The 9043-nt window shown below is 49.5% G+C and overlaps 1 non-coding gene across 1 annotated transcript; it reads right to left on the reverse strand.

Moving 5' to 3' along the window:
* Positions 1-5260: 5260 nt before the first annotated feature.
* LOC126029120 (U6 spliceosomal RNA) lies at positions 5261-5364 on the reverse strand. Its single transcript, XR_007502773.1, has one exon. It is a non-coding gene; the product is annotated as a U6 spliceosomal RNA (small nuclear RNA).
* Between the last annotated feature and the right edge of the window lie 3679 nt (positions 5365-9043).

Below are 9043 nucleotides of genomic sequence, written 5' to 3' on the forward strand. Positions count from 1 at the left end.
AGAGAGACAGAGAGAGAGACAGAGAGACAGAGACAGAGACAGAGAGACACAGAGAGACACAGAGAGAGACACAGAGAGAGAGAGACAGAGAGAGAGACAGAGAGAGAGAGAACATGGCTGGGCCAGGTGATTGTCTTGCATGCAGCTGACTGGGTTCAGTTCCTGGCACCACCAGATATGGAAGGAGGAGGAGGAGGAGGTAGAGGAGAAGAAGAAAAAGAAAGGAGGAAGAAGAAAGGAGGAGGAAGGTGAAGGAGAAGAAGGAGAGAGGAGAGGAGAAAAGAGGGGAGCGGAGGGGAGGGGAGGGGAGGAACACAAACATGGGTTTCTCCAAAGGAAAAAAAATGAAAGCCCAGCGGATCATTCCATCACTGGCCCGTAGGGGGAGCCGTCTCCCAAGTTGGAAACACTAAGCGGACAAAATTTCTCATCTGGGTTGACAGCTAAGCTAGCTGGGAGGGCAGTTGCCTTAAACTCAGCTGACCTGGGTTCGGTCCCCGGCATCCCATAGGGTACCCAGAGTCCCACCAGGGGTGATTTCTGAGCGCAGAGCCAGCAGTAAGCCCTGAGCACTGCTGGGTGGGCATGGTATCCCAAAATGGTTAAGTCCCAGGAATAGCCCCCAAAGGAGGCACAGCCCCTGCCTCACAGGTCGGAGGCACAGAGTTGGGTCCCCAAAACTGCCCCCATGTGTCAAGAGTGATTTGGGGGGGCTCCGGTATTTGGGGACCCCCGGCACCACATGGAGCCATAGAGCACACCATGATGACAGCAACAGCAATGACAAACCCCCACAATCACTCGTCCTTCTATCTCATAGTTTTGGTTTGTTTGTTTTGTTTCTTTTGTTTTGTTTTGGGGCCACACCTGGCAGCACTCAGGGGATACTCTTGGCTCTACGCTCAGAAGTCGCCCCCAGCAGTTTCGGGGGACCATATGGGATGCCGGAATTCGAACTACCGTCCTTCTGCATGCAAGGCAAATGCCCTACCGCTGTTCTATCTCTCCAGCCACCATCTCATAGTTTTGTTTGTTTGGTTGATTTTTGGGTCACATCCAGCAGCACTCCTGGCTCTATGCTCATCAGAAATCACTCCTGGGGGCCGGGCGGTGGCGCTGGAGGTAAGGTGCCTGCCTTGCCTGCGCTAGCCTAGGACGGACCGAGGTTCGATCCCCCGGCGTCCCATATGGTCCCCCAAGAAGCCAGGAGCAACTTCTGAGTGCATAGCCAGGAGTAACCCCTGAGCGTCACAGGGTGTGGCCCAAAAACCAAAAAAAAAAAAAAAAAAAAAAAGAAATCGCTCCTGGCAGGCTCGGGGGACCATATGAGATGCAGGGATTTAAACCACCGTCCTTCTGCATGCAAGGCAAACACTCTACCTCCATGCTATCTCTTCAGCCTTCCATCCATCTCATAGTTTTGGGGTTCTCGTGACCCGTGTGTATGTTCAGTCAGCCCAGGACCTGCAGACAATATTCTCAGAGCTATAAGTTTTTTTGTTTTGTTTTTTAATTGAGGTGGCAATTCAGCAGTGCTCAGGGCATACTCTTTTTTGTTTTGGTTTGGTTTTGTTTTATTTATTGACTGTTTGGTTTCTGGGCCACACCTAGCAGCGCTCAGGGGTTACTCCTAGCTCTGCACTTAGAAAACGCCTCTGGAATAAAATTAAAAAAAAAAAAAAAACAGAAAGAAAAGAAATCGCCTCTGGCAGGCTGGGGGACCACATGGGATGCCGGGAATAGAACCTGGTTCCTCCCTGGCTGGCCGCATGCAAGGCAAATGTCAGGGCATACTATTGACTCTGCTCATAAATTACTCCTGGTGGTGTTTGGGGGATCCTACAGATGCTGGGGATCAAACCCGGGGTTGGCAGCATGCAAAGCAAACACCCTCCCTGCTGTGCTGTTGCTCGGGGGCCCTGAACCATAAATCTTTTTTGTTTTGTTTTGTTGTTTTTGTTTGCGGGGGTGGGGGGTGGGGCACATCTGGAGAGGCTCAGGAGTTACTTCTGGCTTTGTGCTCAGGAATAACTCCTGGTGGGACTGGGGGGGGGGGGCATATCAGGTGCTAGGGATCAAACCTGGCTGACGTAGTGCGAGGTAAGTGTATTTCCCCACTGTGCTATCTATCACTCAGCCCCTTGTTGTTTTGTTTCTTTTCTTCCCCCTTGTTGCTTTTGGGTTTTAGCTACACTCAAGACTTCCTCCTTGGGGCTGGAGAGATAGAACGGAGGTAGAGTGTTTGCCTTACATGCAGAAGGACGGCGGTTTGAATCCCGGCATCCCATATGGTCCCCGAGCCTGCCAGAAGCGATTTCCAAGCGTAGAGCCAGGAGTAACCCCTGAGCGCTGCCTGGTGTCCTCCCCCCCAAAAAAGGAGACAGAAAAAAAAAAAAAAAAAACCCTCCTCCTCCCGGCTCTGTGTTCAGGGGTCACTCCCGGCAAGGGCTCAAGGGACCTGGATTGGCCGCATGCCAGGAAGGTCCTAACCCGCTGTACTGTCCCTCCAGCCCGTCATAAATAGTCATCCTGAAAGCATAGAGTCATCTTATCTCAAACAGAGATTCTTTTCTTTTTTGTCTTTTTTTATGTGGCTACAACTGGATGTGTCAGGTATTACTCCTGGCTCTGTGCTCAGGAATTACTACTGGCAGTGCTCGGGGGACCCTATGGGATGCTGGAGATCGAACCCAGGTCAGCCGCGTGCAAAGCAAGTGCCCTCCCCGCTGTGCTACCACTTTGGCCCCCTGGGGACTCTTCTTTTTTTTTTTTTTCCAAAATTTTTTTTATTTAAAGAAAATGCATCACATAGTTGACATAACTGATCATAATACATTTGTTTCAAGATAAGGGAAAGCAAAGTCATTGAAAAAATAGAAAGAAAATACAAAAAAATAAAATGAAGAGAAGAAAACAGAAAGAAGAAAAAGTTCAGTAGGAAATATATTTGTGAAAATTATTATATCTCCAATAAAGTTATTAATACAAGAGCAGAAGGTTTAGTAAACTCGTTTTTTTTTTAAAGATAAGAGATAAAAATGGGGGGTTGGGCAGAGCAGTGGTGCAAGCAGTAAGGCATCTGCCTTGTACGTACTAGCCTAGGGCGGACCACAGTTTGATCCCCCAGCATCCCATATGGTCTCTCAAGCCAGGAGCAATTTCTGAGCGCATAGCCAGGAATAACCCCTGGGCGTCACCGGGTGTGGCCCAATCCCCCCAAAAGAGAGATTAAAAAAAAGAAAAAATTAAAAAGTGTTGTGTGTAGTAGTTGTTGTTTGCATAGGCACAGCAAAATTTGGGGGCAAGTAGAAAGGAAAAGCCTTTGGCCTAAAGACAGGGAGACTTTACCCATGAAGCAGCCTGGCATAAGACCAGCTACAGCAGTGTTTCTCAATTATTTTCTGTCATGCCCCCCTAGGAAGAAGAAAACATTTTTGAGACCCCTCCCCCGCAAAACAAAAACATATAAAATAATTCAAGCTGATTTTTGAATCACAGGTAATGCCTGGATGAATGGCTACAATGAGCACCGTTTTGCAATGCGTAGCTTTTCGAAGCAGGTTTGAAGCAGGACACAGCAACTCTCAGCTCCAGAGACATACAGAGACATAAGCACGGGACTTAGCTTGTTATGACAGTGTTTGCCGAGGTCAAACGTGCCCCCCTTTATGGAGCCTCGAGCCAGCCCCCCCTGGGGGGCGTGCCTCGCTATTTGAGAAGCACTGAACTACAGGGACAGGAGTGACAGCAGAGCAGTAGTGAGCTTGCCTTGCATGCTTCCTACCTGGGACAGACCCAGGTTTGATTCCTGACATCCCATACAGTCCCCAAGCCTTCGAGGAGTGATTTCTGAGTGCAGAGCCAGGAGGAACCCTGAATGCCGCTGAGTGTGGGCCAAAAACAAACAAACAAAAAGACCAGCTCCAGGCTCCAGGCATACTAAGTTGTCTAACCCCAAAGTCTTTCTCTGTGGTCCCAGTGAAAGGACCAGAGAACTGTTCAGTGACACCAAGACTCGAAGTTCATGCAAAAGCAAGGGGTTTATTGTTCAAACAGACACGCTTGGACACCCAGCATGGATATGTGGCTAGAGGCTGAGAGCCCTGATCACAAGTCCAGCAATTATTTTATAATACTCCAGTACAATGGAAAATTTACAGAACACAGCATGATGGTTGATTTCAGGAAGTTTAGTGACTTTGACGTTTCAGGGAACATTTGGAACATTTATCATATACAGTAACAGGTTGTACAGGTTCAGTGAATTTTCAGTTGCGGTCACCTTAACCTTTTGGGGGCTCTCCGGGCCTATGCAGAGACTTTTTAAACTTTTTAACTCATTCGTGTCCCTTTTCACCAGTAAAAGCTCTTCACAATGCAAGACTGTTCTTTTGTTGTTCTTGGGGCCACACTTAGCAATGCTCAGGTTTTCCTTTTGGCTCTGCGCTCACGGATCACTCCTGACAGTGCTCAGAGGACCATATGGGATGCCAGGGCTCGAACCTGGGTCAAATACATACAAAGCAAACGTTCTCTGCACAGTCCTATCTCTCTGGCCTCATGTCCTTTCATATTTTGTTTTGTTTGGGGGCCTAGCCAGAATTCAGGGCTCACTCCTGGCTTTGTGCTCAGAGAACCAAGTACAGTACCTGCCAAAAAGTACAGTACCTGCAAAGTGTCTGGTCCTAGTGCTCTGACTTCTCCCGTATTTTTTTTGTTTTCCTACTTCTGGGGTCCCTCAAAAGCCTACGGCTGCTGGGGATTTCTAAGGCCAAGGAACTTGAGTTTCTCCTTTAGCACCTCCAAGGCGGTGGCTGCCACCAGAAGAGGGAGTGGCAGAGCAACGTGCCAAGCCCAGTGGTCCCTTCACGGGGGACCCAGAGAGCTGTGGGCCCTGAGGTGGGGGTGCAGCCTTCTCCTCCCATGTTGTGATTTCCTGTGGCAGTGACACGGCTGCCTGACACTGTGGGGAGAAGCTCCTGTCTACTAGGACGTTGGTGCCCAGATTAAGGCAGCAGGAGGAACCCAAGGAAGAGGCCAAGGGCTGGTTCAGGCTGCCGGAGAAAAATCCTTTTGGAGTCAGCAAAACGTAGCAGCCAGGATCTGGGTGGTAGGTCAAATGGTTGAGCCCGGAGCACAGAGCCAGGAGTCCGTTCTGAGCACAGAGCCGGGAGTGAGGAGTGAGTCGTGAACACAGTCAAGAGTTAGCCCCGAGGACGGCCAGATGTGGCACCGAAACAAAACAAAAGGCAATTTTTTTAAAAATATGGAACGCTTCATGAATTTGCATGTCATCCTTGCACAGGGGCCATGCTAATCTCTGTATTGTTCCAATTTTAGTATATGTGCTGCCAAAACAAGCACTTTTTTTGGTTTTTGTGTGTCACACCTAGTGAGTTCAGAAGTCACTCCTGACTCTGCACTCAGAAATCGCCCTTGGCAGGCTGGGTCGGGGGACCATATGGGATGCCGAGGATCAAATCCAGGTCTGCTGCGTGCGAAGCAAATACCCTACTGCTGTGCTGTCAATGCGGCCCCAAGGCACAAGAAATAGAACTTTCATCAACCTCAGTGGCCCCAAGAACCTTTCCAAAACTAGACTGTTTGGCGGTGAGCGTGAGGTTATGGGGCTGGTGCTTCTGCTTCGGGGAGTCACCTCTCTCTCATCTCTCTTTCACCTTTGTGTCAGCACCCACAAGGGCCTCATTTCCTGCCCCCAGTTCCGGTGCTACTGGGGTGTAAGTGGGGGCTGGTAGTGCCTCGTCAGATCTGCAAACCACAGCGCCTCTCAAGGAGCCAAAAACTGCCCTCAGCCTCCTGGGTTCTCCCCAACTGGCTTAGGGCCTCCCCAAGTCCTGGAATTTAGGGTACCAGGACCATCATCTACCTACCTCTGTTGTTTCAAGATCCCCAAACCATATGCTCACATATGGTTTTGTTAATTCATACTCATTTTGTTATTTATTATTTGTGGATTTGAGGTCATGTTGCAGCCGATAACATTCAGGCATTACTCCTGGTTCTGTGCTCAGAAATGATTCCTGGCAGGCTCAGGGATGCTGGGGCTCGAACCCGGTTTGGCCGCATGCAAGGCAAACGACCTCCGATGTGCTATCATCCCACACCCTGGTTTGTTTGTTTTTTGTTTTGTTTTTGGGTCACACCGGGCAACGCTCAGGGGTTCCTCCTGACTCTACGCTCAGAAATCGCTCCTGGCAGGCTCAGGGGACCCTATGGGATGCCGGGATTTGAACCACCATCCTTCTGCATGCAAGGCAAACGCCTTACCTCCCTGCTATCTCTCCGGCCCCGCTTTGTTTTTTTTTTAAGCCACACCAGCTGGTGCTCAGGTGTTACTCCCGGCTGAGTGCTCAGGGATCCACACACTGGTGGAATTGGAGCCCAAAATTGTCCATGGAGAGCCTGTGCTCGGGCCTCTGTGTGCTGTCGCTGTTTGTGTGTGTGTTTTGTGAAGAGGTGAGTCTGCCCCCACACCTTGCCATGCTCAGGGGCTATTTATTCCTGATTCAGTGATCAGGAGTCACCCCTGGTCCTAGGGGACCCTATGCAGTGCTGGAAATTCACACCAGAGAGGACAGGATGCAGCAGTACCTTAACTCCCTGTGTTGTCTCTGGGACCTGTTATGTTTTATTGTTTGCTGGATTTTGGTTAGGGGTCAGAGGTTACTCCTGACTCTGCTCAGGAATCACTTCTGGTGGAGCTTGGGGGACCTATGGGATGCCGGGGATCAAACCCAGGTTGGCCGCCTGCCAGGCAAATGCCCTACCCCCTGTGCTATATTGCTCTGGCTCTGGGCCTTGATTTTTGTTTAGTAGTTTTAGTTTTGTTTTTGTTTTTTTTCTTTGGTTTTGGGTCACACCCAGAAGCTCTCAGAAGTTCCTCCTGGCTCTGTGCTCAGAAATCGCTCCTGGCAGATTTGGGGGACCATATAGGATGCTGAGATTCAAACCACCAACCTTCTGCATGCAAGGTAAATGCCATACCTCCATGCTATCTCTCCAGCCCCTTGTTTGTTTTTTGTTGTTTGTTTGGTTTTGGTTTTTGAGCCACATCCGGCAGTGCTCAGGGGTTACTCCTGGCTTTATGCTCAGAAATCACTCCTGGCAGGCTCAAGGGACCATATGGGATGCTGGGATTCGAACCACCAACCTTCTGCATGCAAAGTAAACGCCCCACCTCCACGCTATTTCTCCGGCCCCTTGTTTTTTTTATTTATTTATTTATTTATTTATTTATTTATTTTTATCTTGGTTTTTTGGGCCACACCCAGCAGTGCTCAGGGGTTACTCCTGGCTATCTGTTCAGAAATAGCTCCTGAAAAATAATAAATAAAAAGAAAGAAATAGCTCCTGGCAGGCACGGGGTACCATATGGGACGCCGGGATTTAAACCAACCACATTAGGTCCTTGGTAGGCTGCTTGCAAGGCAAACGCCACTGTGCTATCTCTCCGGCCTGTGTTTGTTTTTTTTTATCTAAGATTCCTCCCTTCCCTCCTTCTTTTTGGTTTTTGGGCCAAACCCAGTGGTGACCCCTGGCTTAGGGGACCATATGGAATGCCAGTAATTGAACCCAGGTCCATCCTGGGTCAGCTGCGAGCAAGGCCAACACCCTACCGCTGTGCTATTCACTCTAGCCCCTGATTTTGTTATTTAATTTTATTTATGGTTCAGGGCAGTTTGGTGGTAGCCAGGAAAGACCCCACCATATGGCCTGGTACAGATTTAGAAAGCCCACAGGTGGTGAGTGTGGGCCAGACCAGTAGTGGCCGGGGCAAATCTATTTGGGGTCTCTGTGGTCCGTGTGGCCTTCTCAACTCAGGAGGTGCTGGGGGGGGGGGGAGCCCTGGGGACTCGGACTCAATCAGGACTTTTGAATCTGTCTTCAAACTGGGCCCTTTTGTTTTGCTTTGTTTTTGTTTGTTTTCAATGCCTATTTAAACCAGGTGGTTGTCAGGTTGTCTGTAATATAGTTATTTGTTTGTTTGTTTTCTCTAGTTACAGAATTGTTCGTAAATGAATTTCTTTTTTTTTTTTTTTTTTTTTTTGTTTTTGGGCCACACCCGGTAACGCTCAGGGGTTACTCCTGGCTATGCGCTTAGAAGTTGCTCCTTCTGAGCACATAGCCAGGAGTAACTCCTGAGCGTTACTGGGTGTGGCCCAAAAAACAAAAAACAAACAAACAAACAAAAAAAGAAGTTGCTCCTGGCTTGGGGGACCATATGGGACACCGGGAGATCGAACCTCGGTCCGTCCTAGGCTAGCGCAGGCAAGGCAGGCACCTTACCTTTAGCGCCACCGCCCGGCCCCATGAATTTCTTTCATACAGCGTCCAACACCCTTCACCGGGGCACATTTCCCGCTACCAGTGGCCCCAGTTTCACTTCTGCCTCTGCCCTCTGTCTCTGTCTCTCAAGGCACCAGACACCTCCTTGGTCACCAGAAGGCCGAAAACCCCTATAAATAGCTCAAAATTTGACCTCAGAGACACCCACTGGGTGGGCATTGGCTGGTTCATGCATTTGTCTTCGTCGAGGTCCAGAGAAGAAATTCCTTTAAAAAGGGGGTGCTAGGGGCTGGAGAGATAGCACAGCGATCGGGCATTTGCCTTTCACGAAGCCAACCTGGGACAGACCCAGGTTCGATTTCCAGCATCCCATATGGTACCCCAAATTTACCAAAATGGTTTCTGAGCACAGAGATAGAAGTAACCCCTGAGCACCGCAGGGTAGGGTCCCAAAATCAAAAAGAATAGACAAATTAAAAGGGGGTGATGGTTGGAGTGATAGCACAGCACGGAGGATGTTTGCCTTGCACGCGGTCCACCCGGGTTTGGGCCCCAGCATCCCATAGGGTCCCCCAGGCCTGCCAGGAGTGATTTCTGAGCACAGAGCCAGGAATAACCCCTGAGCAACCACCAGGTGTGGCCCAAAAACAAAAAAAAATAAATAAAAACAGGGGCCAGAGACATAGCATGGAGGTAAGGCATTTGCCTTTCATGCAGAAGGTCGGTGGTTCGAATC

This window comes from Suncus etruscus, chromosome 14 (assembly GCF_024139225.1).
Source record: "Suncus etruscus isolate mSunEtr1 chromosome 14, mSunEtr1.pri.cur, whole genome shotgun sequence".
NCBI classification, from domain to species: domain Eukaryota; kingdom Metazoa; phylum Chordata; class Mammalia; order Eulipotyphla; family Soricidae; genus Suncus; species Suncus etruscus.